Here is a 25,079-nt window from a genome sequence, read left to right as displayed (position 1 = left end):
AGCCGTCGACACTGTTACTGTGTGGTGAAAGGTCTCTCCATAGGAACTACATCTCATAAGTTAGTCTGCAAATGCAAGGCTGGAGAAGAGCTGTCGTCCTCTGCCTTCCACATTTCCCTGTGTGATTGCTCAGGGTCCTGCTTGTCCACAGAATTGTTGAGGTCAGCACAGCATGTGAGGTTCAGGTCTAACGGGGCGGGCTGAGAGAGCAGGCTGCTCGCACGGTTGCAGTGAAGCTTTTCAAGGAGGCTTCTTGCAAGGGAATTAAGTGTTAAAGCTAAACTGAGCCATCTCTCAGAGTCCCGCGGATGTATAAATACCACCTTAAATATAAATATATAGACTGGCTCACCTCTGGGTCACAGGAAAGTTCATTTCCAAAGCAACAGACCCAGTTATAGTGGCCACATGTCTTTTAAGCAAGGCTGCAATTCCAGTAAAGCATTCTGGCACTGATGCAGTTCAGTGACTGGAGTAAATGTAGTGACCTTTGGTGGCAGCGAGGCAGGAGCAGGGGGAACCCCAAACTCCGCAGCTGCCTCCACCCTGCAGTTTTTCTATGAGGTCGCAGGAGACAAAGCTACCGGTCAGAGAGGGACCTGGGGGGGTGATTGATAACGAGCCAGCAGTGTGCCCAGGTGGCCAAAAGGCCAATGGTATCCTGGCTTGTATCAGCACTAGAGTGGCCAGCAGGGACAGGGAAGGGATCTGACCCCTGTGCTCGGCACTGGTGAGGCTGCCCCTCGATGAGTGGGTTCAGTTTTGGGCCCCTCACTCCAAAAAGGCCATTGAATGGCTCGAGCGTGTCCAGAGAAGGGCAACAGAGCTGGTGCAGGGTCTGGAGCACAGGTGTGATGGGGAGCGGCTGAGGGAACTGGGGGGGTTTAGTCTGGAGAAGAGGAGGCTGAGGGGAGACCTCATGGCCCTCTACAACTCCCTGAAAGGAGGGTGCAGAGAGGGGGGATGAGTCTCTTGAGCCAAGGAACAAGCACCAGGACAAGAGGGAATGGCCTCAAGCTGCGCCAGGGCAGGGTCAGACTGGCTCTTAGGAAGGATTTCTTTGCAGAAGGGGTTGTTGGGCGTTGGAATGGGCTGCCCAGGGCAGGGGGGGAGTCCCCATCCCTGGAGGGGTTGAAGAGTCGGGTTGACCCAGCGCTGAGGGATCTGGTGGGGTTGGGAACGGTCAGGGTGAGGTTCATGGTTGGACTGGAGGAGCTTCAAGGGCTTTTCCAACTGAGATGATTCTGTGATTCTGTGAGCTGGTTGTCCTCTTGGATGCCAGTTTGCTAGAGAGTGAAGAGACGCTTTGAGAAGCAACCCAGGCTCCAAGGTTGTGTTTGGGACAAGACGAAGGCAGCTACGTTTGAAAACATCCATCCTCTGCCATCGCAGCCTGAGCTGCAGCGCTGTGACGTGCTCAGTTAGCAACACTCACCTCTCCAGGACACAGAATACAGGCGGCCGCTTTCACACACTTATCCCGAGAGAAGATGAAGCAGCATAGGTGGAAAAAGGCAGAGGAGAAACGTGCCTATTCCCCGTGCAGTAGTTTGGCAGAGAAAGGACATGCTTCGGCTGCAGAGGCGGCATGCTCCCCGCTGCTAATCGTAAAGGGGTTTACAACTGATAAGCAGTGAAATTGCTCAGTGCCCATGGAGTGGAGCGTGTTTGCACTGCGACACGGAGTAGATACGCATGGTAACAGCTGCAGAAGGAGCTGTATAAGGTGGTTTTATAGCATGAGGCTGCGCTTCGTTTGTGGGATAAACCCAGGTGATTTCCCCAGTTAATGGTTCAGCAGGTGGGTGATGGTGCTTGTCCCTTCACTGCAGAAAAGCTCCTCCAGCACCAACCCGTTGCTGATAGGAAATAAATGCTTCAGATACAACTCTCTTGTCACTCACAACTGATCAGTCCCGTTTTCTTCCCTTTTGGCGAAAAAACCCAAAAGAAAACCAGAGGCCACAGCCTGGCTCCATGGGAGATGCTGTTTGCAGGCTTGATCTCATGTGCAGGCTGGGCTCAGCACTGAGGCAGGACCAGCACTTCCCTTGAGCAGGGCTTTAACCAACACCCTTGCTTGGTTAATTAAAAAAAAAAGTGGCTTAGTTAGTCTGAATCATTTAGACTGGCCTCTGTGGTCTCTGTGTGCAGATGGGGGTATGCATCTGGCCTCACCTTTAGCATAAAAACTAAAGAAATAAAGCGAAGGATTTAACACAACCACGTCCAGTAGCTCAGTACATCTCACACGCTGTACTGCGTGTTGTTTGCTCACACTCACAGTATTGCTGGCCCGTGCTTTTAATAAGTTGTGAGCTGGCTTCCAACCTTACAAGGCTGGTTTCAAAATTAGGAGGTCTCGTACGTCTAATAAATTTGGGGTTCTTTACCTCCTCCTGTAATTTTTTTTTTAGTTTAGGAACCACTTTGCTGTTGTTTTGAACTTCTGTCTGCAACCCTATACATTAAAAAATGAAGTGCTGGATTTTAAGGAGTAATTACTAGAAGTTAATGATTGTGTATTCCCCTGATTCAAAGCACTTGGACTTAGGGAGAAGCGCTGATAGCACAGGATACGCAGTAACGCAGCGAGAGCTGCCAGCGCTGCCTTTCTATACATTCCGGTGTCTGAGCTTTCCTCTCCCTTTTCCAGTGGAAACTTAACCTTCAGCCTCTCAACTCTGCAGCCTTTTTTGTTGTTGAGACACTGCCACATTCTTGAAAGTCTGTGCTCTCCTTCCCCCCCTCCGTCCCCCAAAGCAGGCTCCAGTTTGATGGCAGATTAGCACAGGTGGTGGTGGTGAATGTGGCATTAGATTCAGATTTTTCTTTCTCTGTTGGGCAACTTCTTGCACTGTCCCAAGGCACTGACACTTGCTGTAGTTCTGGCTGGATTTAAAGGTGCTGGCTCTGTCTCACTTTCCTTTAGCTGAAAAGCCAAGCATAGCTCGGTCCTTCTTGCGTCCTGGTCTGCTGTTGGGGTCGGTATATGAATGCACGTGCTCCCACGCTCTGGAAGGACTGTGGTAGCTTTTAGCAGCCTGTGTGATGAAGACACCCACCCCTCTTAGCCAGAGTTTGCAGAAGTGTTTGCACCTTGCTTGCGTGGTGTGCAAGGGGCTCGGGGAGCTGCTCTGATGTTGCTTAGGCTGCTGGAGAAAAGCAGATATGATGGGGGAGGAAATGATCCATGTAAAGGATAGATGGGGAGCGCAAGTCTGCAACAACTCTTAGGAGTAGGTGCCCACAGGCCTAAGAGCAGCCCGGCTCAGCACTGCTTTGCAGGAGGTACCAGCCCTTGCTTGGGGGTGCTGCCCTTGCTTTTCCCCCCTTCCCCAGCTGATTGCAAGGGGGCAATCAGTGGCTGTGGGCAGCTGGAAGAGATTAGAGATTAATGGTGCCCAGCCCGGCTTCCCCACCTGGCAGCAGGCTTGAAATTACCCATCAGTGCTAGTTCCCCTCGCTGGGGTTGGGGTGATTTTCTGAGGGAGTTGCTGCCTGGAGTTGGGGTTTTATTTCTCATTTTATACCTTGTGAGGGACAGCAAGAGAATGGGGGGATAGATGGTGAACCTCTCCTTTCTGGGGGGCTGCAGAGGTCTTCCTGATCTCCTGGATTTTGGGTTGAAAGGTTGGGCTGATGCTGACCTTGAAAATTTTACCTCTTCTTCTGGGACCTGGCTGGAGCCCTGGACATTTTCCAGTGCTGTCCTTTACTTCCTGAGCAGCAGCCTCTGAGCTCAGCAGGTTAGTGAGGTGTCCCTCTCTTCTGTGTCCCTGAATTGCCTTTAGTTGATTATAATGATTTGTGATTTACTGGGGGGTGTGTGTGGGTGGGAGGCTGAGCTGTGGTTTGGTTTAGCTCCCTCTTGGTTCAGTTAATGCTACTGTGCTGCCTGCTCTGAGTTAGGAGAGATTATAGCTGTCTTGGATGCAAAGCTCGGTTTGTTCCTTCCCTTTCTTGTTTTCAGCAATATTTGGTGCCAGTCTTTCAGCCCTGGGGCTGTGAAGTCTCAGAATATAGAAACTGTTCTCGTTTCAGAAGGATGTTCCCTAGTAGCAAAATAGCTCTCAGTTTTCTTCTCCATTTCTCCTAAAGCCTTATCCCTCTTGGTCCTGTGCTCTTCGGTGTCACCAAAAGGTACGTCTGCATGTTATTTCTTACAAGCCTTTTTTTTTTATACCTTTCAAATGTTGACAGGTGGCCATACCAAGTGTCTTGCTTTTATTGTGCTAGATGTTACTGTTATCCTTTCCTGTTCCTCGCCTTGTGAGCATGTAAGCTTGACTCAGGGCAGTGCCCCTGGCAATCTTAAATAATTATGTGATGTCTCTGGTATGCACCATGTTACCTTCTGCTTCTATGCTCTCAGTTGGAGAACACCAACTTTCTGCCACTAAAAACTTTCATTTGTGTGTTGCGATAAGAAAACTCTTACTGCCCTTTGTGAAAAGGATGAGTTTTGTTTGATGTCTCCCCTCCACACTGCTGTATCTTTTGTGGGGAGCCAGAGTGACCCTGTCCCAGGCTCTGCCACTGCGACCTGCTGTACATCGGCTTTCTCTGTTCCTCGGTCTCCACATCTGGAAAATGGGAACAAAAAGGCTGTTTGTTCTTTCTCTAGTAAAGTCATTGTGAACTGTGGATGAAAAGCAGCTTCTGGGTCTGATCCAAAATCTTTGGAAGCTGCCTGAAAGACTTCCATGGATTTAATGGTCTTTGGAGTAGATGCTGTGATGTTTGCCTCACTTTTATTTAAAAGTCTTTCTTGCCTTCCCTACCCAGCTGAGTGTTGTCTTGTTGCAGCTGCAATCGCTTGAGAGCATCACCACCAAACACCTCGTAGAGGGTTGAGTAATGAACTCCCTTGGGCTGTGGGCTCCACAGATGCTTTCATCTTTTTTTTGTCTAATTAAACTAAAAATTGCCACATGCCTTCTCAGATGGGATCGTTATCAGAATGTTCTTAATCTTGGTGTTCTCTTCCAAAGTGAATCTTCCCAGCACTTCATAAAAAGAAGAGAAAAAAGAAGCAGGGGTGAGGAACCAAACCCCAAAATCATGCTTGTTTTTGAGTTTATATGTCTATGTTTAACGTGTGGTGAGAGGGCATGGAGCTCTGCAGCTGTGTAACACCCAGGTCCTGATTCACTAGGTATCTCCTCTAAAGTATTGATCATTATGACTTCATTAAGTCTGGAAATAAGTGTTGAGTTGCAGAGTTCTCCCAGGTGAAATTCATTCTGCCTGACTAGAAGCAGAGTATTGGATACCTGAAAATCTTTAAATTTGCTTTAAGTGTCTGTAGGGCCTAAATGTTTCTAGGATTAGATAGCAGCTGAGCTGTGACTTTTTTTTTTTGAGAGCCTCTCTGGAGATTTAGTTGTAGGGCTTGCCTTCACCTGTTAGGTATTTGAAGAGCTTTGAAAGCATGATTTAGGGTTCCTGCCATTTATGGTTGCACTCTTGAACCTTTGCAGCAAGTGATTATATATGTACTTGGGTATATTTTTCTAGAAAAAAAAGCTATTTCCTCAGGCATTACTTTCCATTAAGCACCAAGCACCTGCAGAAGTTGTCTCCTGTTCCTTCAGGGGTTGCTTCTGAGGGCAGGAGGCAGGCGGGCGCTGGCTTTGGGGTTACTGGTTGGACAGCACTGAAACTGCAGAAATTTGTGAGGGAGAGTTGCTGGTTCTCATGGGAGCCATGGAAAGGAGAAGCGTGAACTCTGCTGCAACCCTTGTGTGCGTTTGAGCTCTCTGGGGTATGGTTGTCCTCTGAAAGTGCTTTTTGAAGACAGGAATAACTGGCTTGTTTTGTTGCTTTTGTGTTGTTTTTTGGGGGTGTTTTTTTGTTTTTTTTTTTTAACTGGGAAACTTGGTCGAACCTGTCCTACTTTATCTGCAGGGTACATGTTTTCTTCACAACAGTACTGGCTGAAATTTAAAACCATCTTTCAGGAAAAAGAATAAATCCTGTCTTTGGTCAAGGACACTGGTGAGTGGGTAGGTTTGACTAGTGTGGCTGGATGCAGAAACATCTTGGTACCAATCCTGTCTCTGAGAGAACAGTAGGACTCATAGTAATGTCACTAGGGCCAACTTCATCACTTGATTCACAGAATCATCGAGGTTGGAAAAGCCCTTGAGGATCCTCCAGTCCAACCATGAACCTCACCCTGACCGTTCCCAACTCCACCAGATCCCTCAGCACTGGGTCAACCCGACTCTTCAACCCCTCCAGGGATGGGGACTCCCCCCCTGCCCTGGGCAGCCCATTCCAACACCCAACAACCCCTTCTGCAAAGAAATCCTTCCAAAGAGCCAGTGTAAGATTCAGTGTTATGGCATGAAACATTCCTGTCGTCCAGGCTTTAATACTATTCTTGTCTGTGAAGTGACTGTGGTGGCACATACATCGTGCATTGGCACCTGAGAACTTATTAACACTTGAAGTGCTTGGAGATCTTTGAGTGAAAAATAGAAGGGCAGTATTAACAGCTGGCAAAGAAAATAGGATGGATCAGGGGCCCAGGCTGTGGCAGTGTGTCTGATCCTGTGTGATGCAAAGCCCTGGCAGCTTCTAAAAATGGATGTTGAGATCTGTTTCTCCATGCTGAGGTCAAATTGCCCATAGGATGGGCAGCAGCATTCACCAAAAAGTCCAGGCTGTCCCTCTGGGGCAGGTAGGAGAGTGTGGGCACTTGCTGGGCTTCCCACTGAGGGGGTGCAGGAGCAGCCTGCATGTTTGCCCCCCTTGCACTTGTGGGGGGACTTGGTTTAAGCTGTCGGGGGTGGAGGAGATGTGCAGTCTACTTCTGAATTAGATTGCAACACAGTCCTGGTAAATTAGCATCCCATTTTACATAAATAGAGGAACACAATCCCAACAGGAGATGGAGGTATCGGTAGATCTCTTTAATGCACTTGTACTGAGAAATTCTATGATTCTGTTGAAATGTGATTTTAATAGTTTCTCCATTTCCCCTGATTCTCCCTGCAAAGCCTTTTCAGCTGCAAAGGATGCAGTGGATAGTTTGAATACTGATTCTTTGTGGGCAGCCTAGTTAAAGTATAATTATACTGTTTATCATTCAGTAAAAGCCTGTCTCTGAGAGGAGTCCTTTTAGGCAGGGAGAGGGGTTTTTCTTTTATTTGTTAGAGAGCAAAAATGAAATGAAACACTTGATACCATAAGCAGCGCTCTACTCGCCCATCTTCTGCCATGCTAACAAAAAAAGGGAAGACTTGATGCTTCCTTTAATGCCAAGAACTACAAAGGAGGTAATTTTAAGTTTTACTGGCTTGTTAATTTAAGCTGTTAACTTAAAGTGCATCTTTCCCATGCAATGGCACAGCCTAAAAATGTTCTTTATTTGGGTTTGGAGATAAATAGCTCATACAGTGAGATTGCAGGCTCTGGAGAAGATAGTGGGTCAGAAGAATGAAGGAGATACGTGTAATTAAACCAGCAGCATGGATATAAAACTGATGCAAATGGGAAAAAACCCAAACCCTTTGCTAAAAACAGGATGGGAAGTTGGATGCAACCACTTTGTCGTTGCTTTTGGTGGGCAGTGGCTGGCTGGGGGGTGTCACCTCTCAGGACTTTTGTTCATACCTAAGGTAGCAGATCCACTTGCTGTCTCCTGAGCCTGACATGCAGCTGCCTGGAGTTGCACCCACATCCTTCTGTAGGAACTTGAGCAACATCAGGCATCTGTGGAGACAGTGGGACCAATTTTACTATACAGTGTTATTTTCTTAAATGGCTGTAATCAGCACTGCATAACTGAGCTGCTGCTGTTCCCAGTTCTTTCCTTGTCTCTCTGCTGAGCACTCCCATCTCCGTGCTGAGCAGATAAGGAGCGTTTCTTTCAGAAACAGGAGTTGGGGTTTCACAGAGCCCCAGTGGCTCTCGTCTGTTTGGTCTGGGCACTTGCGTGCACAAAAGGAAACATATTTTAGCTGCTTCTTGGCATGTGATAAAGCAAGTGATGACCAAGGAAAACCCCTGGAAGTTGTTGGCATTGCCTAAGCAGAATTGAAATGCAGGTGTGAAGGGCATGCGCTGCCGGGCAGTGTGGGAGGATGATCCTGTCCTGACCTGGGAAGGCAGAATTGGAACCCAAATCTGCACACCCAGCTGCTGTAAAATTGCTAGAATTGGGTGATGGTGTCATTCTTTTCCCCCCTCATCCCCATTTTTTTGCCTTTCTCTAACCCAGGTCTCACAGCTGCTGTGCTCTGGTACGTGCAGGAGCTCAACTAGGGTCAAAACCTGCATCTTGCAGGGCCTAAAGGTTTTGGGGCTAGAGTTGGGGGGAGAAGGAGGAGGGTGGAAAGCTCAGATGGGACAGAGCTGGATCCTGGTTTCATGAGGGGAGGCTGTGGGATGAGAGGAGAGGTTAGCCTTCAATTCTGTTTCTCTTTATAGAGGCCAAAAAAAAATTCTGGAGTTGTCTTTATAGTCAGAGCTTTTTATGTCCTTGTGGAAATAAGGTAACTCATCCCTTTGGCTGGAGGGCCAGGGAGTAAAAGCCTTTCTGGCTCTGGATGTGCTTGTAGTGGCTTCCAGCGTGCGGGGGACTCCCCTGGGTGTCCTGTCCTGCGGCGTCACCTGCGCTGCGACACTGGGAGCTGGTGATGGAGTGAAGGTTATAAATGACCAGAAAACAAAAATCTGTTCTGTACAAACATAGAGGTTTAAAATGTGGTTGAGTTCCACAAAGGAATGAAAACAAAACCTTTCAGTACGAGGGTGTTTTCTTTTTTTTTTCTTTTTTTTCCTTCTGAATGGAATGGAGACAAAACATTTGTTTTTTGGATAGAAAAGGCTCCCCCTCCCACCAGTTTGCCTCCCTTAATCTCTCTGGAGGCAGCAAATGGCTCACGCTGGACCTCGGATTCTTTTCCACCAAATATTGTCAGAATTAATACACGTCTCTGTGGACTGTTTAAGCAGAAAACGTTAAGTTCCTTCGATGCAGCCGAGAGGAACCATATCCCGAATCCTAGTCCCAAAGAACTAGGGATGAGAAATTTAATTTCCAGCCAGCAAAGATGGTCCTGCTTAAATCAAGTGCCACAGAAAACTTCCTACGACTGGTTCCTGTTTTAAGTAGTTCTGGTGCAAACTTAGGATCCCTGCAGCTTACGGTGGAGATGGAGTCCTGGTCCGGTGGCTGTGCCCTGGATCTGCAGCTACTTGCTGTGGGACCTTGAACAAATGGGTTGTCATCACCAACAAGGAGAGGACACCTCTCTTGGTGGAAGTGCTGGGTGGGAACTGCTGTGTTGGAGTTGCTGTTACCAACACAAAGCATAAATTTTTTTTATTTTGAATAAGGGCAAAGCCAGCCTTGTTTTTCCAGCCGGCTTAAAAGCACTTTTCGAGTGTAACTTTTGGCTCTTTGAGCCTTTGAGAGAGTATTGAGTTGCAAAAGGTGGTGGCTGCCAGTTCCTATATAAAAACACTGCATTCGTCAAAAACCCCTTTGGAAGCGCCACTGATTAATCTATCAGTTCCTATGAGAGCACACTGACCTAGATTTTTGCTTTAGCTGTTTAGGTGGAGACTCAAATACAATGTGGCTTTTATCTGTTTGCAGAATGGATTTAGAGGATGTGGAGTCTACAGAGAGCTTTTATTTCCTTTTAAAACCATTGTGTTCAAACGTGCTACCATATGTTTGTGTTTTTTTAATCTTGCTCGTTGATCGTTTGGGGGGTTTAGAAGGTCAGTGGTGTTAAGCTTATCAGCCACCTAAGAATGGTTGGGGAATCCATTAATTTGCATGTGTTTCATGGCATAACTTGATTATCAGACACCTGAAAGACGCTGGAGGTAGGGGCTGTAGCAAATATTTGCTGGGATGAGCAGTTTTTCTCTTTGGTCTCTTTGAAGTTCAGATGTGTTAAAAGTATGATCATAACGCTCGTAGGCAGGCATTTCTTATCTGGCTTATTTTTGCTGGGGGAATATAATGCAATGTGAAAGGCGTTTATATGGAATTTCTGGAATAGCATTTTACAGGGTGGGAAAAACAGGATGTCTGTGAGAGTCCAGCCTGTGAATTTGCAGCAAGAGCTCACTGGAAGGGAGCTGAGACTTGGTGCTTCTCCGCAGTTGTAATTCTTGTGCCGCAAAACCTCCGAGAGCTCTTGGAGCATTAGAAGGGTCATTAGCTTCTGCTGCTGGCCTCCCCGCACTTAAACAGAGAGTAAAAATAAGGCATGGAAGGTATTGCAGTCTTGTGGATTTGAACAGGGGGGGATCCCCAATTGCTGAATGTGGGAGGATTTCCTCAGCTCAACTCCTGTAATCTCTGTGGTTGTCATCTCACCTTCCCCAAAGGGCTCTCCTCCACGCCTGCATCTCGGGCAGCATCCAGACCACGGGAACGGGGGTGGAAGTGAACGTTCTGCTCATTGGGATGAGCCACAGTTTGGGTGTTCATCTGCGGGTGGGTGCTGATGATAACAGCACACCTTGTCACTGCAGGCCAAGGGATGCTCAGGAGAAGGAAATTAGTGTGGTTGGTTTAGCATTTCTCACTGCAGCTCAATTAAAAGATTCCACTATCCACCTTTGATCTACCATGTGTACTCTGTCTGCCATTGAGACAGCGTATAAATTGTTTCTTTGAATAGCAGTATTTACAATGAAGTCTTACTTATTTTGGGTAAAGGATAGTCCAAGCACATTTCTTAAGTCTTGATTTCATTAGCACAGCGCTGCAGTTCATCAAACCCCATAAATATTTATCTTTTCAGCATTCTTCGTATGATTTCAAAACACTGGCCATATTTTAACGGGATGCTTCATGTTGTTTATTGTGCAATAGCTTTGCCATAGATACGCTGACAAAGAAGTCTCTGATGGCCATAATGAACGGGGAGGCACGTTTTCTTCCAGACGTGTTTATGAACCTGGTAAAAGCCGCCTTTGCATCAGCACTCCCCGAGTGGGTGGGGAAGGGAGGCCAGTTGGGGATTCCCCCGCGAACGCTGTGAGTCAAAAGGATTTGCAGCTCTGCCAACCCTGCGCACTTAGAAATCATGAGTCGGTTGCTAAAAATCATGGGATTGATAATAAAAAAGTGGAGGGGTATTTCAGCTTGCTTTCGAACAGCTGTGGTTCTGGGTAAAATCAATATTCGCATTCTGGATTTCTCTGCAACCCCAGTGGTTTGGGATTTATTCTTCCATTTTAGTGGCGTAGTGGAAATTTTTGCTGACATGTGAGCCTTTGGGTGTTGATACCTTTAAAAGATGCATCAAGTATTTGGAGACTTTTGTGGATAAAACAATACAAGCTGGCAGCATGGGCTCCAGGGAGCAGGAGTGGGGTAGGCAACGCCTTGTCCTGGTTATGACTAGCTCTTGCCCAGGGACTGGAGACTCTTGTGTCTGCTCCCTTTAGAGGCAAGAAAAGATGGTCTTGTCTCAGATGGATAAGGACTTTACTTGGCATTTAGTGGCACTTGGATTTTGAACCTTGTTCTTGCTGTTCTAATGGAACTGGTTGGTTGTTAAGCAACTTAATGCTTGTGGAGGACACTGTTCATGGCAATCACAACCATAAAGTTTTAGGTGTTTGTTTAAATGTTTGGTTGTTTTTTTTTTTTAAATACCAAGATGATTAAAACAAAATAAAAAGTGGTCTTTTGAGAAGGTTTTGCCAAAGTTCTGTGGAGTGAATGGGAGGTGTGGTCATTGCTAATGTTTGTACTACCCAGAAATTGCCTGATAGACTTCATACTGACATGAAGGAGTCAGCTGCTGAAGAAGCCTGTTCATGAAACTTTGGTATTACAGGATTTTTTTAAAAGACTGTTTTGGATTTTTCTTCCAAGCATTTTATTTGTTAGAACAACATATTTTTGGAGAATAAAAGAAGGCTGAATAATTATTATAAACCTTAGTGACTGTTCCTTTATAGGACAGAAAAAAAGTTCATGGTGTAAAGAAGAAACAAGGTCTCTCTTTTTTTCATGCATAAGTGTACTTAATAACTGTTGAAGGCTTTAACAAGTTAGATCATCTTTATTTTGTTCAATTATGGAAGATCTTTATTTTTAAATCTGTAAAAAAAGTATTAATTGCTCTTTCCTCTCTCTTTCCAGGCAGGATTGTTGATTCAACACGCTGATTCTATCCTGTGTGAGCTCATCTCCTGAACACCTGCACCAGGTACTACTTTTCTTTCATAGCATTGTGCTATTTTTTCGTTTAATGCCACTTCAGAAAGGTTTTTGTGCTCTAATAGATACTGTGTCTGGATTTTAATCTTGCTTTTGGGAGACTGGGCTCCATATTTTGGCCTGTTCCTGCCAGCATCCCAAATTTTTTTAATTGCAAGAAGATGCTTCTGCTCATGGAAACTGGAGGGTGGTGGGGTTCTTGGAAATAGGGACTGGATATTATCATTCTTCAGAGTGAATCAAATGGTATTTGGAGGCCTTGCAAAAACCAGTATCTTTATTTCCAGTTGCTCAAGGAGCACGTGATTAAGGCTGGATAAAGGACCTCAGTGTCCCTGCTGATTTTGGTTGTGCTCTCACAACTGTGAGTACTGTGCCTGTGGAAAACAATTGACTTCCCAGCTGTTTCTTATCACAGATGTAGCATGTCAGGAGGAAAAGCCCCATGTGTGACCTGAGACATCCCACATTTCTGAAGTACTTTAATACTTTTGTCAAACTGATCCTCAATCTCTTTTCATCATGTTGAAGTTACGGCATGCTCTGATGACCACAGAGCCCAAGGCAATGCTGAGTTCTGGCTGTACGATTAAACTGCATGAAGTGCTTCACCCATTTACGTGATAGTTTTCATATGTTTTCTTACTGTATTTACTACTATATGTTACCTCTCTTTCCACTTATAAACGAGTGTGCGGCTGCAAAAGTAGAGGGGAGAAGAAAGCAAGTCAAATTTGCCCTACACAGGGAAAATGATGTAGTGCATAGGCACCGAGCCATTCCTTGTCACACGGTCAGGATCGTCCTCCGTGAATATTATTCCATCTAGAATTTGCTGATCTGCTTTGCTGGTATTTTTTGACCGTGCTTCTTTGTTTATTCCCCAACCACTTCGGATGAACAAAAATTGCGCTGGCAGGAACATTTGTGGGAAAGCAACATCACGTTGCATACTTGTGCGAATAAATATTCACAAGAGAATCCACGTTGAGAGCGCTCGCACGGCCGCTTGCGAATTCTCTTCTGATTACTCACCAAAGAGACTTGTTGAATGTTTATAGCTGTTTGGTGGGCAACTAGCAGGCGAATTGGGAAGACTTGTAATTTGTCTAAGCCTTTGATGGTCAAGTCTGGGATAGAAATGAAAGCATCTGCCCTGCGTTGACTAATTTAAGTGGCACTGGTAGCCCAGATTCATAGCAACTCGTTTCTGTCTGTAGCAACTCCAGTTTGTCTGCTCAGGCCATTCATCAGAGCTAAAGGCTGGAGAAGTCTGTGGAGGAATCACAGTCTGTTTATAGATTGTTATGACTTAAACTAAGAGCTGGATTTGCTGGATAAGCGAACAGAGCATTATTTAACCAACATTAGAGAAATGTGAAAATTCTATTTACCTTTCACTTTTGAGTGTTCTTGAAGCAATTACCAGTTAATGCCTGTGCTTCTGGAGAGCTGTGACTGAATGATGATGATCTCTTGGGAGTTCCAAATTCTCTGCTCCAAGTGCTCTGCACTGATGGATACTCTTATCCATTTTCTTGCAAAGTACTGGGAAAAGCAGCTGTTGCCTTTGATACTTGGATAGATTGGGCTTCACAACTGAGCAAACTCTCACTGCTTGATTGCTTGCGCTGTTTCCCTGTGTTTTCCTGCAGCGGAGGAGAGAGCACTAATAAACTGTTCCAGTTGCGGTTCTGTAGACAAATGGTGGATAGTTTTTAAGTGGAGGTCAACTGTTAAACAAAAGTTGCCTCATTCTTTAAGGATTTGGTTGATAAAGGTAGCTGAAATAAAGCTGGATGTTTTTTAAGCGTTGGATGTGTATCTGAAGAAAGCAATTAGCGTTTTACAGCATAAACGGCACACACCAAACGGATTAAGAATTGGCTAATACATCTGAAAAAATAGTCATCATCGGGGAGCCCTCATGAAATCAGAGAGGTTGCTCGTTGGGCTTCGTGCAGCTTGGCGCACGGTTATTCCATCGTCTCATCAGCGACCTAAAGTCATGATAAAATTACTGCTGATGAAGCTTTTGTACAGCTCATGCTTTGGCTGGGAAGTGCATAGTGGTGACTAAAGAAGTAATGCCGTGTAGTCTGGAAGGCTTGGTAAGCTCAGCCCACGGAAATAAAAAATGCTTTGATGCAGACGTAGCTCTACATCTGGGAACAAGGCAGGCAAGCGGTACCGATGGCACCGCCGGCTGTGCCGCAGAAATAAATGCTTGTATGAAGGGCAGAATGAGCTCCCAGTGTACTGGGCTGACAAAGAAGGGGCCAGTGTGATGCTGGGATGTGTATGTAGGAGAGCCTCCCCAACCAAACTGTACAGGTTTGGCCTTTTTTTTTTAAAAAAGGATGTTAACAAATAGAAGTCCATGTGGAGAAGGGCTAGAAAAATTATTTGAGAGCTGGGAAAGCAAACCATTTAAAAGCTCTTAATCTACTGAATTTATGACCCAAAAAAAAAAAAAAAAGTGACTCGATATTTATGCACTGGGATCATTTTGAGGGAGAAAACTTTGGAAACAAAAGGAAAAGATATAGTGAGAATCCTAGCTGGAAGCTAAACCCCAACACATTCAAACCCAGATACAAAGCACGTGTTTCTGAGTATGAATGCCACAGAGGATTTACTGTCTCTTGGTGCTTGTCAAATCAAGCCTGCGTGCACAGGAGGGGTGCTTTAGCCAGGCCCCAAATGAAGCTTTAATTGTAGGGCTTTAGTTCTTGGGCTTCATACAGCCGGGTGAGTGAGTGAAATGTAACGGTTGGGGTGATGCAGGAGGCCGGAACAGATGATATCACGGTCCCTTCAGGACTCAAAGCTTTATGAATAAATGCATTTGAAAATCCTGTTATATTCTAGTGGAAGGGACTGGCGTTCCTTGAGATTAAAAGGAGAGATTGAGACTTGCAACCACGATAATGTCCTTGTTGGCTGGAGTGTTGCACCGGGCAGTGCTGGCTCAGCCCATCTTGTCTCCTGTCCCCCAACACATTCATCAAAGGAGTGGTAGCACCTGGAGCTAATGCTTGGTGCCAGCTATATGCTCTGTGCTTTCGAGTTTTCTCTCATTAGAGACCACAGAAAATCATATTTAGATGAAAGACTCATCAAGTAAAACAGTTGGTTCTTAAGTATCTGTAGGTGACTTTACAGAATGAATTTTTTAAATTGAGGGCAGTTCTATGTTTTGCTCCAAAAGCTGTGAAACATGGGCAAACTGGTTTTGTCAAGGCAAAGGAAACTCAGGGTATGTTTTTCCTTCCTTTCATACCTGTCTGATTCTTCAGACCTCTCCATAGGTACTGTTCTGTATGTCCTGTTTCCATCTTCCATCAGAAGAGACAGTTTTGATAAGGCAGAGTGTGATAATAAATCCCCCACCAACCAAACCCAATTTATTCACTTACCAAAAGAAATACTTTATTTTGGGAAAACAAGTGGTTTAGACTTTGTGCAGAAAAACCAGGAAAAAATATTTCCAGGTCATGTATGACTTATGACTCCTTGTTCTAATCCAGTGCTAAACTAAATTGTGTTGAATCTGGGGGACTGATCACAGTGATGCTCTGCTCCATGGAGCCCCTGAAAAGAGCAGAACATTTTCTTTTGCAGGCTGCAACGTGCCCATCCTGCCTTTCAGTCAAATTCCATTTTGCTTCTGTTATGCTAGAATTGAGTAAGCGAGTTTAATCATCTCTATTGTGTTAAATGGTTTCCAGATCGGAGGTAAGTGCCTCTAAGCAATAGGTAAAATAACATTATCCATCTGCATCCCTTCGGAATATGGATGAAGGATGCTGTGTATTTGTTGCTGAGATGTTATTACCTCTACAGCTCATGTGGCCCGGAGACAACGGGCTCAGAGTCCATGACTTGCGATTAGGGGTTTTGGTGGTGTTCTCTCTCTCTTTTGTTGTTGTTGTTTGGCTGCAGCTGGAGAGGAAATACCTTAGCGTTGTCAGCTGAAATGTAAACACAACCTCCATTATCAATCAGGAGTCATTGAGGTTCATCTGCTCTTGCGTTCTCTTATAACCACGGGAGAAGCGGATTAACGTGAAAAATACTGGTGCGTGCATGTGGTTTTGTGCATTTAAAGCTAACCAGATGTTTGAAACATCTTTCTGAAATACAGATGATGATATAATGACTCCATAGTAATACAGAGCATTGGCAAGGGAGACATGAATATCCCTCAGTGTGGCATGTAGAGATGAACTCCTGATTCGTAGGCTTGGATGAGTTCAGGAAGTTCACAGGCTACCTAAGGACAAAAGATTTTTGTTCCAGGCGTGCGCTCTGTCCTTGGTAACACACAACACTGCTGGACTGAGAACATCTTCAGGTTATTTAATTTAAGGAAAGTATCCACTTGATGATCAACTTGGCACTCGCAGGATGCCTCTAATCCGGAGGCTTTACACAAGGCTTACCCCTCTGTGAAGTCCCTTTGGTGGTGAGCGGGTTGGGGGGGTGCTGGGCTGGCTGTGGTCACCAGGACAGCAGCACCGGGCTGTGCCCCCCACCCTGGTGCCCTTGGGGTGCCTGACTCCACGTGCACGTTCCCATGACGTGGCGCTTGCTTGATCCTCTAGCGCAGAAAGAGGAGAAAGCACACGAAACCAGACACGATGACTAGACTGATATGTTTTTTGGCCACTTACCTATAAGACTTTGAAAGCTAAAATGTCAATGGGAGGGAAATAAAATGCTCTGGGGTGCAGGTAATCTGATATGGAGGCATTGGTCCCAGTTTCTCAGTAGGAACGTTATTGTCTTCAGAGGAACTGTGCATACGTTTCTTTTTATCCCAAATGAACAGATAGCAATTTCCTGCCTCGCTTATGTTTCAAGGCCATAGTCTGCCTCTGTCGTCCCCCCCTGCAGAAATTCACGGCAGTGTGAGGAATGCGGCATCTGTCAACACGTGCGGCAAGAGAAATACAGAAGCCTAAAACCAGGGCCTGACAGGAGGCGGATGACTATGTTTTAAATAATAAAATACCCTTTCCTGTTAATTTTGTTTGGGTGAGTTACAGGAGGAGGGGAGGGAGGCTATAATGAATGCCACGCTTTTGTGCTCGGAGGGCAGAGGAGGTGTCAGAAACGCAGCAGGTAACGAAAGGGTGTCAGTCTGGGGACAAAAGCGAAACACAGCCCATGTGGTCCATGGCAAGATAAATCTGGAATGATTTTGCTAAAATGAGCAAACCAGTAGCGTTTAGTCTGGAGCAACTACAGCTCTGTGCTTTCTAACCTTCGTTACACCTGCTTGCTGGTTTGCTTTTTTGGCTAGAACCCTGTTTCTGTCCCTTCTGTTTCTTCTGCATCCACTTAAGAGACCAAGATACCCGAAACGTTGGTGCCTGTTTTCTGCCTGATGTATGAGTTGGAGGCACTGTAGTGTCACTCTGACTTCTAACCAGTTTCTTTACCACTAGATTTAATCAGAGTTTTTGGGTCCGTTTGTTTAAACCTTAAACACTCAGCTGAATTTGAATGGCTTATCTAGCCTGGGTTGGACCTGTGAGTCCTCTGAAGGTCTTTACACCATGTGTAGTCTCTGTCACCCCTGGTTACTCACAGCAAAAAGCTGTTGTCCTGTGCAGAGTCAGCTCCAGTCTTGTAATGTCTGAAAAACGATAATGTTGATAATTGCAGTAAGATAAATGGCTTGATTTTCTGCAAAAGCCATGGATAATGCTGGTTATGGAAGTGAAGGATCACCTAAGGTGTTTGAAGATGCTGATTTAATTGGCAGGTTTGCTTCTAGCTACACAGTTAATTCTCCAGAGAAGGTCTAATTGCTTGGCACTAGCACAACAATTTTCATCTGCAGCACATGATTAATTCTTGCTGTTTTATCCCCTGAGCCTACAGAACAGTGCCCTCTCGTGTGCAGCACGGAGATGAGCTGGAAATGATAAAACCTTTTCCAAACTAGACATAATTTTTGGAGTGTCAGTAAGAAATTAACTGACCTGTCACCACATGTTGCTTTGCTTTTTTTTTTGTCTTTAGTGGTTGATGTGGCATGACGGATATAGAGGTTTTTGTGTACTGATGTTTAAAAATATGTAAATAATGGAGCACTTTTTTCAACAGTTTGTAGTTCAATACACTGAATTAATTTCTTTAGTAGAGGGGAAAAAACTAAAGGCTTTGTCTGTTTTCCTGACTCTGATGTTGTAGCTGGCATAGATTCTAGTGATTTGCATGCAGGTGGCAGCAACTGGGCGCATGTGCCAGAAACTGGAGATTAAGGTGTAGAACACCATTTGAGACTAGTCCCAAAAGGAAAGGTTCAGCATTCCCGTGTGTATTACACATTGCTGAGGTTTTTTTGTGTTGTCGCTTGTCACTGTAGTGGGATTGTTTCAAATGCACGGTGAAGTTGAAGCGCTTGGTTTGCTGTAGATGCTACAAATGAGAGAAACCTGTGTGCTGCTCTTCTGGCGTGATCTTCCTTCCAGTGCTGGCCTGTTGCTGTGCAGAAACTGAATCATTTTGCCGTTTGGGCTCTGTTTAATAAATTGCGATCTCCATATGGTAGTAATGGTCCTTGTGTTCTTCTATCTCCATTTATTGTCATGTTTTACTCTTAGCTACTCTTTCAATTAGCTAACAGTTTGTCTTCTCTTTCTACAGGGACTTACTTGAGTAAAGTTAGCCAGCCTGAAGCTCTTGGGTGCTTTATAGAGAGATATTATTTTTATATATGGCTAGATATGAACATATAAACTTAATTACCAGTATGTATAATGCTGGCATGTGGATTAGAAATGCTGTAGTGCTTTTTGACTAGTGCTATAACAAAGGCACCTACCAATTATTGCCCTTTGGATGTGATGAATTGGAGATAACTGTGTGTGCTTTGGTTACATCATGCTGTGATGGGCAGTGCCATTGCAGGAGGAACTCTGCTGGAAATCAACGTGGGTTGGGGGGATGCTTGCTTTCTGAACCTATTTAGAAATAATTAATCTAGGGGTAAGACTTCAACCTTTTATGAGGCTTATAACCGTGCTTCTCTGGGGATCCAAGCTTTGTTGCTATAGAAGGAGAGAATAGTGTCTGTCTCTTTTTTTTTTTTTAAAAAACTGTTATGGGAGTGTTTGTTTAGCTAGATGTATTTAATCTCCTACGAGGTGGAGGAATGCATGTTAAATAAACATTAAATTTGGGCACCTTCTAGAGTTGGGTGTGTTTGCCTGATTTTTAGGAAGGGTGATGTGTTTGGATGAAGGATTTATATTTTGCAGTTGGGTTCCCTTTGCGCTTACTCCAACAGCTGAGATTCAATGTTCAGATCCAGGATTCTGTGTTCAGCCAAGGGAAGTCATAAGGGGAGTGGAATTGCATAAGCCAGAGACGTTCTCCACGTGAGCAAGCCTATGGAGCACAGGGTCCTGTTCAGCAGAGCTGCGTGTGAGGTGCAGCATCTGCCCTTCAGAATCTCACTGTCGAGATGGTATTACCTCATGCTTGGTCCCATTTTTGCTCCCAGCAGACTTCCTGCATCAGTCACTGCTTATGAGGCAGGATGCAGCTTCCAGAGTGGTCCTTTGGATCAGTGGTTGGTAGCTCCTCTGTTCATAGAGGAATACCTGCACCTCTTGCACCAGCTTGGTGGGAGAAACAATCAAACTTCTTTTTAGCCGAGGTCACTGGAACAATAGAAAGCACCTCTCAAAGCACTGGCCTTGCAGAAAACCTAAATCCGAACTGACTCAGGGAATTTGAAGGGTTTTCCCAGAGTGCGGCTGTGAGTACAGGGCTGGAACCCCAACTGCCTTGCGGGTGTGCGAGTCTATGTGTCAGAAGTGGCAAATGGGCCAGGAAAAATCTACAGAAGCGATGGTGCTGTGCCCCAGGAAGATGCCAAGAGAATGAGAGGTTTCTCAGGCAGAGTGTTGGCTATGAAGGTAGGCTTGGAAATGTCTGCGAGGAAATTCTCCTTCTGTTCCTACTTGAGTCAGGGAAAAATGACTTTGTGTGCACATTTTTCAGTTAAACAGGAAGCTACTTGACTCTTTCTCTTGGAACCCAGGCAGGAAGGTCCTGGGTATTAGCTAACCATGCGGGTTGACAGGGCCAATGCTGCACCTCTGATTCTCTGCCTGTTACTTGAATACCCAAGCCTTTGCTCTAAGCTTGCTGTTGAATCTAAAACAGAGCGATGCTAATCCCACTGTTCAGACCAAGGTCTGTGCACACTGAAAGTGGCACAGAGATCTTCAGATGGAAGCAGCGTAGTTGAATGATGCCCTGGTGTCCTTACTGGGAGGCCAGGCTCATGCCACTGCATGCAGGACTGGTCTGTGGTGGTCTGTTGTGGTCCACAGTGGTTTGGGCTGGTCCAGTAGCATGCAGGTGGCTGCTGAGGGCTCAGAGCTCTAAATTTCCTGCCTGTTAGAGATGTAACACCAAAATTGTCTCCCCTAACGTTGTATTTGCATGCAAGGGTTGTAATGGCAATTCCATGTTCTTATAATCCTTCTGCTTGGATAAAAATCAGATCTTAACAAATGTGAGCACATGAGAGGACTAAAGACTTTTATTACAATATCTTTTTAATTATCAAGGTGGGGAATCACATTTTACAAACTACAATAAATTGAATTTTATTATAGTTTGTGTGAGGACTTATTTAATAGTAGATTACACTAGACACTAACAAAATTTTTTTTCTCTAAGGTTTATTTGTCGCTTGTTGAACTCCAGAAAAATGAGCTGTGAATTGAACCAAAAGGTTACAGATATAATCCAAACGATGGTTTGTATTTATGGTTTAGATTAGCCTAGTTTAATTCCAGATTGCGAACACTTTTAACATCTGTGAAATCCAAACCAGGCAGTTATGCTTTATTAAGATCTAGCTTCTACTATTTTCAATAGGTAATTTGTGAAGTCTCAAATACTGAATTATGGCTGTTTGTTTTGGAAGGAGCTTCACTTATTTTTCTCTTGTCTGTACTCATTGGTAATCCCAGTGTTATGATAACTCCGGGCTTCTGTGGAGCCTGCTGCCATAGGCAGATATGGAGAGAGGATGGCTTTGGTAACGGGGAGCATCCACCCTAAACCAGTAACCACTGGGTTACTGCACCTTCTGTTCAGGGCCTGGTTTATTGCTGGTCCTTGTCACGTTCTCCTGATGAGCAGTGACTCTTTTCTCTTCTCCCTTCTCTTATGCTTTGTCCTTTGTCATGGAGACTGTGGGTCCGCTGAGTGACCCATGAAAAGTCTATTTTCAAGTTCATAGTTCTCTTCCTACTCCTTTTGATGTTTATTTTTGTATGTGGAAGCCCCTGAAGAACTTCCAAGGTCTCTCTTTCCTAGTGTGAAAGATGCTTTGTGCTTGGGCTGAGATGTGGCAGCATTGCGTAGCTGAGAAGTTAGAGAGGACCCATCTTCTCTGGTGAAAGGAGTGGACGCAACCTGATGCTTAACAGAAGATGACAATTTCTCATGTAGACCTCTCATGGGACCTTGGTATAGCCTAAAAGAAAAGATTCTCTCTTAAAAGACCACCTCTTAAAGAAAGTGGGGACAGAACCAAGTGGAAGTTTGGGTCTTAAGTTAAAGGAGATGCTTGAAGGTTGTATTTGCATAAACAAATGCATCAGAAGTGTGTGAATAGTCTTAAGGAACTTAGCATATTTTTCTTGTTAAATAAATGTGTTGAGTATGGTCTCTCAGTGCCTGAATTAGAAGAAAACTCCTGAAAAGGATGGGTCTCTGTTTAGCAAATAGTGTAGTAAATGCTGATGTGTTGGTGATGGAGACTGGGACAGTAGTTGACCACTGCTGGGACTTGCTCCTGATGGAGGATAGATTTGGGCTGTGGCAGGACTGGGTAATTGCACCAAGACAGCCTCTTTGTGTGAAGCAGCCACAGGACTTTGCGGGTTTTTTTTAATAACACTGAGGTTTGTGAAAGCTTTTGATGGTATTCGGCTCTCGGTGGTGAAGAGTTCCCCTCTCAGATTGTGGTATTGTGGTGTCTTGCAAATAACTGATTTCCTCCCTGATTCTTAAGAGTTTGCTGTCTCTGTGATGGTCAGTCCTTAGAAAAAAGATGCTTGCAATTCTGGATGCTGCTGTTACAGACAAAATTTGCAAGCAAGTGGATACTGGATATCAATTTTTGTCTATTGAGAAATGCTGGTGTTGGGGAGCAGGTCAATGTGCAATTCCCCCAACTTGCTGCATTTCAGAACACACAGAGCAGGTGACAAAACTGAGCCCTGTGCTAAATAAATGGGAGGATGTAGGTTAAACAACCATGCAGATACAGTGGGGTGCCGATATGATCAGGTTTATACTTTCATTTTAATTCAATTCCCTAGGAAAACTTTGGAAAACTAATAAAACTATAAAGAATGGCAGACACTTTCTGGCCCAATGGCTACAGTAAGCATACACATTTAAGAGATTATTTTCATATGCATGTAGTCATCTTAGAATTCTGGAAGGGAACGATTTGTCTGTGACATTTAATAAATTATTCATCCTTTTTTATTACCATAATAATCGCTTTTTATGGTTACCCAAGTGAATGCTATTATGAAAGCGCAGAAAAATCTATTAATTATTTTCCAGGATTTTATAGTATTTAGTTTTTTCCTAGAGTTTTCCCATTCTGTAGATTTTTGATGTTATCAGAAAGCAAAGCATTTAATCTTTTCTGAGATAAAAGTCTCTAAGCACATTTATTCTGTGTATTGTGCAACAACATTGCTATTTGCAGAGCTGGAAGAACATGAGAACAACTTAGGGAAAGTGCCAGTCTCTGCAGTGATCACTGGATACCTCTTCCCTGCTGTTTGGTCCCAGAAGCACTATGGATTTTGGGTGTATTTCCATCGGTTTTGTGTAGGTACGTAATTGATTTAGATAAATATCTCAAACAAGGGTTGGGTTCTTAAAAATAAGAAACACTGACTTGTGCCAGGAACAAATGGAAGTAGACTGGAATGGAGAATTTTCCCCCTTCAATAGGGGCAGGTTCTAGTGCTGTTTAGTGGGAGTCCCCAGGGCCCAAACTCGTGCAAAATGTAATGCAGGGACTTTGTTAAACTTCCAAAACCCCATTCCCAACCTGGTTATCTGGGGTACTGAAGGACTGGACCCATTGTCAGACCTGTATTGTGTTTGGTTTTTTCAAAATCAGTAATTATTCAGTAGGTCAGCAGCTCCTAGTGCCATTTATTGCTGTATCCTCAGGAAGTTACTCTGCCTTCGCAGCATGGAGAGCATGGTCGAGGTCATTGCGCTGGGGTGCAACTGGGTGTGTAATAGTTCTGGATTTGAAGTTAAAAGCTTTATGGAATGTCATTGACTGGCATATAGCGGCTGCTGTTAGAGGCTAAGTGAGTAGGAAAAGGATGCGTAAATCTTCTTGACTCTGTGTCTTGTTTTTGATGGACTGAACCTCGTTTAACACAGTCATCGCTGTTGCACGTAACGCTAATTTGGTCTGTATCTAATGCTCAGTCCGTGGAGCAGTGACCTTTGCAATGAAGGGCTGAACACAGGGGAATCTCTGCATAATCAAGTAATAACAACCTTGGACCTCTTTAATGCCTACAAGTCAGATTGAATAAATCTTCTGGAGCTGGCTGCTTCTATTCTAAGTGAAACCAATGCTTAAGAAAATCAGTTGCTTGTTTTGCACTTCTGGGTCTCCTTAAAGCAAGCCGGCTGGATGTATGTACGTGGTTCTTGAATGACACCATGCAGCAATGTTAAAATGTAAAATAATAATAAACTCCCAGCACAGCTGGCAGGTTGGATCTTGGTTCATCTTGTATCTCTCTGATTCACCGGTCTCCCCTGCTGCAAGCACAGTTTTTGACCGAACATAAATCCAAGAGGTCACAGTTCATCAGTGTAGCTAAGCGCATTCCTTGGTTAAGGCATGGGACTAACCTTGTTGTGCCCAGTGAGACTTGTCTTATGCTGAAATAACATGCTGAACTGCAGCCTAAATACCTAAGAAAAAATATTCTCCGAGAAACCTTTCCTTCGGAGCTTGTTTTATACTGTACATCTATTTGGCCTCGAGGTGCCGTAAGGGTTGGGAACATGTCATCTTCTGGGGGTTGTGCAGAGCCAGATCACTGCTTAACGCAGCCATAATCCTGTCATCTCTAGTTTAGATCATGAGCATTTCAGAAAGGGAGCTCCTCTTTCTTTTCTGTATTAGCAGAGCACCAAGAGCCCTGTCAATGCTCGGTAAATCCAACAGCTTCTTGGGAGTTGGCCTTTCTATTAAAGTGCTTTTCTGCTTTACAAATGATGGAAGAACTGCCATTTATAGTAAAAAGGAAAAGTGTGCAAGAACAATAAGGTATCTTTTTATGTTATGTAGCATGTGGTACAAAGAAATAGCACAGAAGAGCAATTAAAAAGGTTTTGCTTGAGTGAGGTTTGAAGGAGTCTTTCTGGCAAGCTTTGAAGACATCTGACTAACCAGTCAGGTGAAGAAACCTAAAATTCCTCTTGATTTGGAGGAGGTGTAGAGGAGGAAGCTCTTTTGCTGGGAGAGGATTGTAAGGAAGAGGCGGGGGAAAGGAAGAACTGTAGGCTGGATATAGGGCAAAAAGAGGGAAGGATGGCCAAGACAGTAATGATGGAACATGTCCAGAGAGACTTGAAGAGAAATAATCCAAGAATGAGGTAGGAAACATGACCCTTCTATCCGTGTTTCTCAGCTGCAAGATGCAATATTTCCACTTGTGATTGGCATGCAGTGGGGTAGAAAGTAGCATCCTGGCATGAAGGTGACACGTCTTTCGGTAGAAGCTCTGGGAGTTCTGTGAACTGCCAGTGAGTGACATGTTGAAATCTTGAC

General features: G+C 44.6%; 1 protein-coding gene across 3 annotated transcripts in view; it reads left to right on the top strand.

Moving 5' to 3' along the window:
• Window positions 1-25,079, top strand: part of ZNF469 (zinc finger protein 469) — a 263,425-nt gene that overhangs the window by 43,110 nt on the left and 195,236 nt on the right. For all 3 annotated transcript variants that reach the window (XM_074840141.1, XM_074840139.1, XM_074840142.1), the window contains one exon: window positions 12,131-12,197. The gene's annotated coding sequence lies outside the window, so the exon portion shown is untranslated. The remainder of the gene's footprint in view (window positions 1-12,130; window positions 12,198-25,079) is intronic.

Source organism: Strix aluco, chromosome 14, assembly GCF_031877795.1.
Source record: "Strix aluco isolate bStrAlu1 chromosome 14, bStrAlu1.hap1, whole genome shotgun sequence".
NCBI classification, from domain to species: Eukaryota; Metazoa; Chordata; class Aves; order Strigiformes; family Strigidae; genus Strix; species Strix aluco.
The sequence above is the reverse complement of the archived record's forward strand: the minus strand, read 5'-3'. Positions and strand labels throughout refer to the sequence as shown.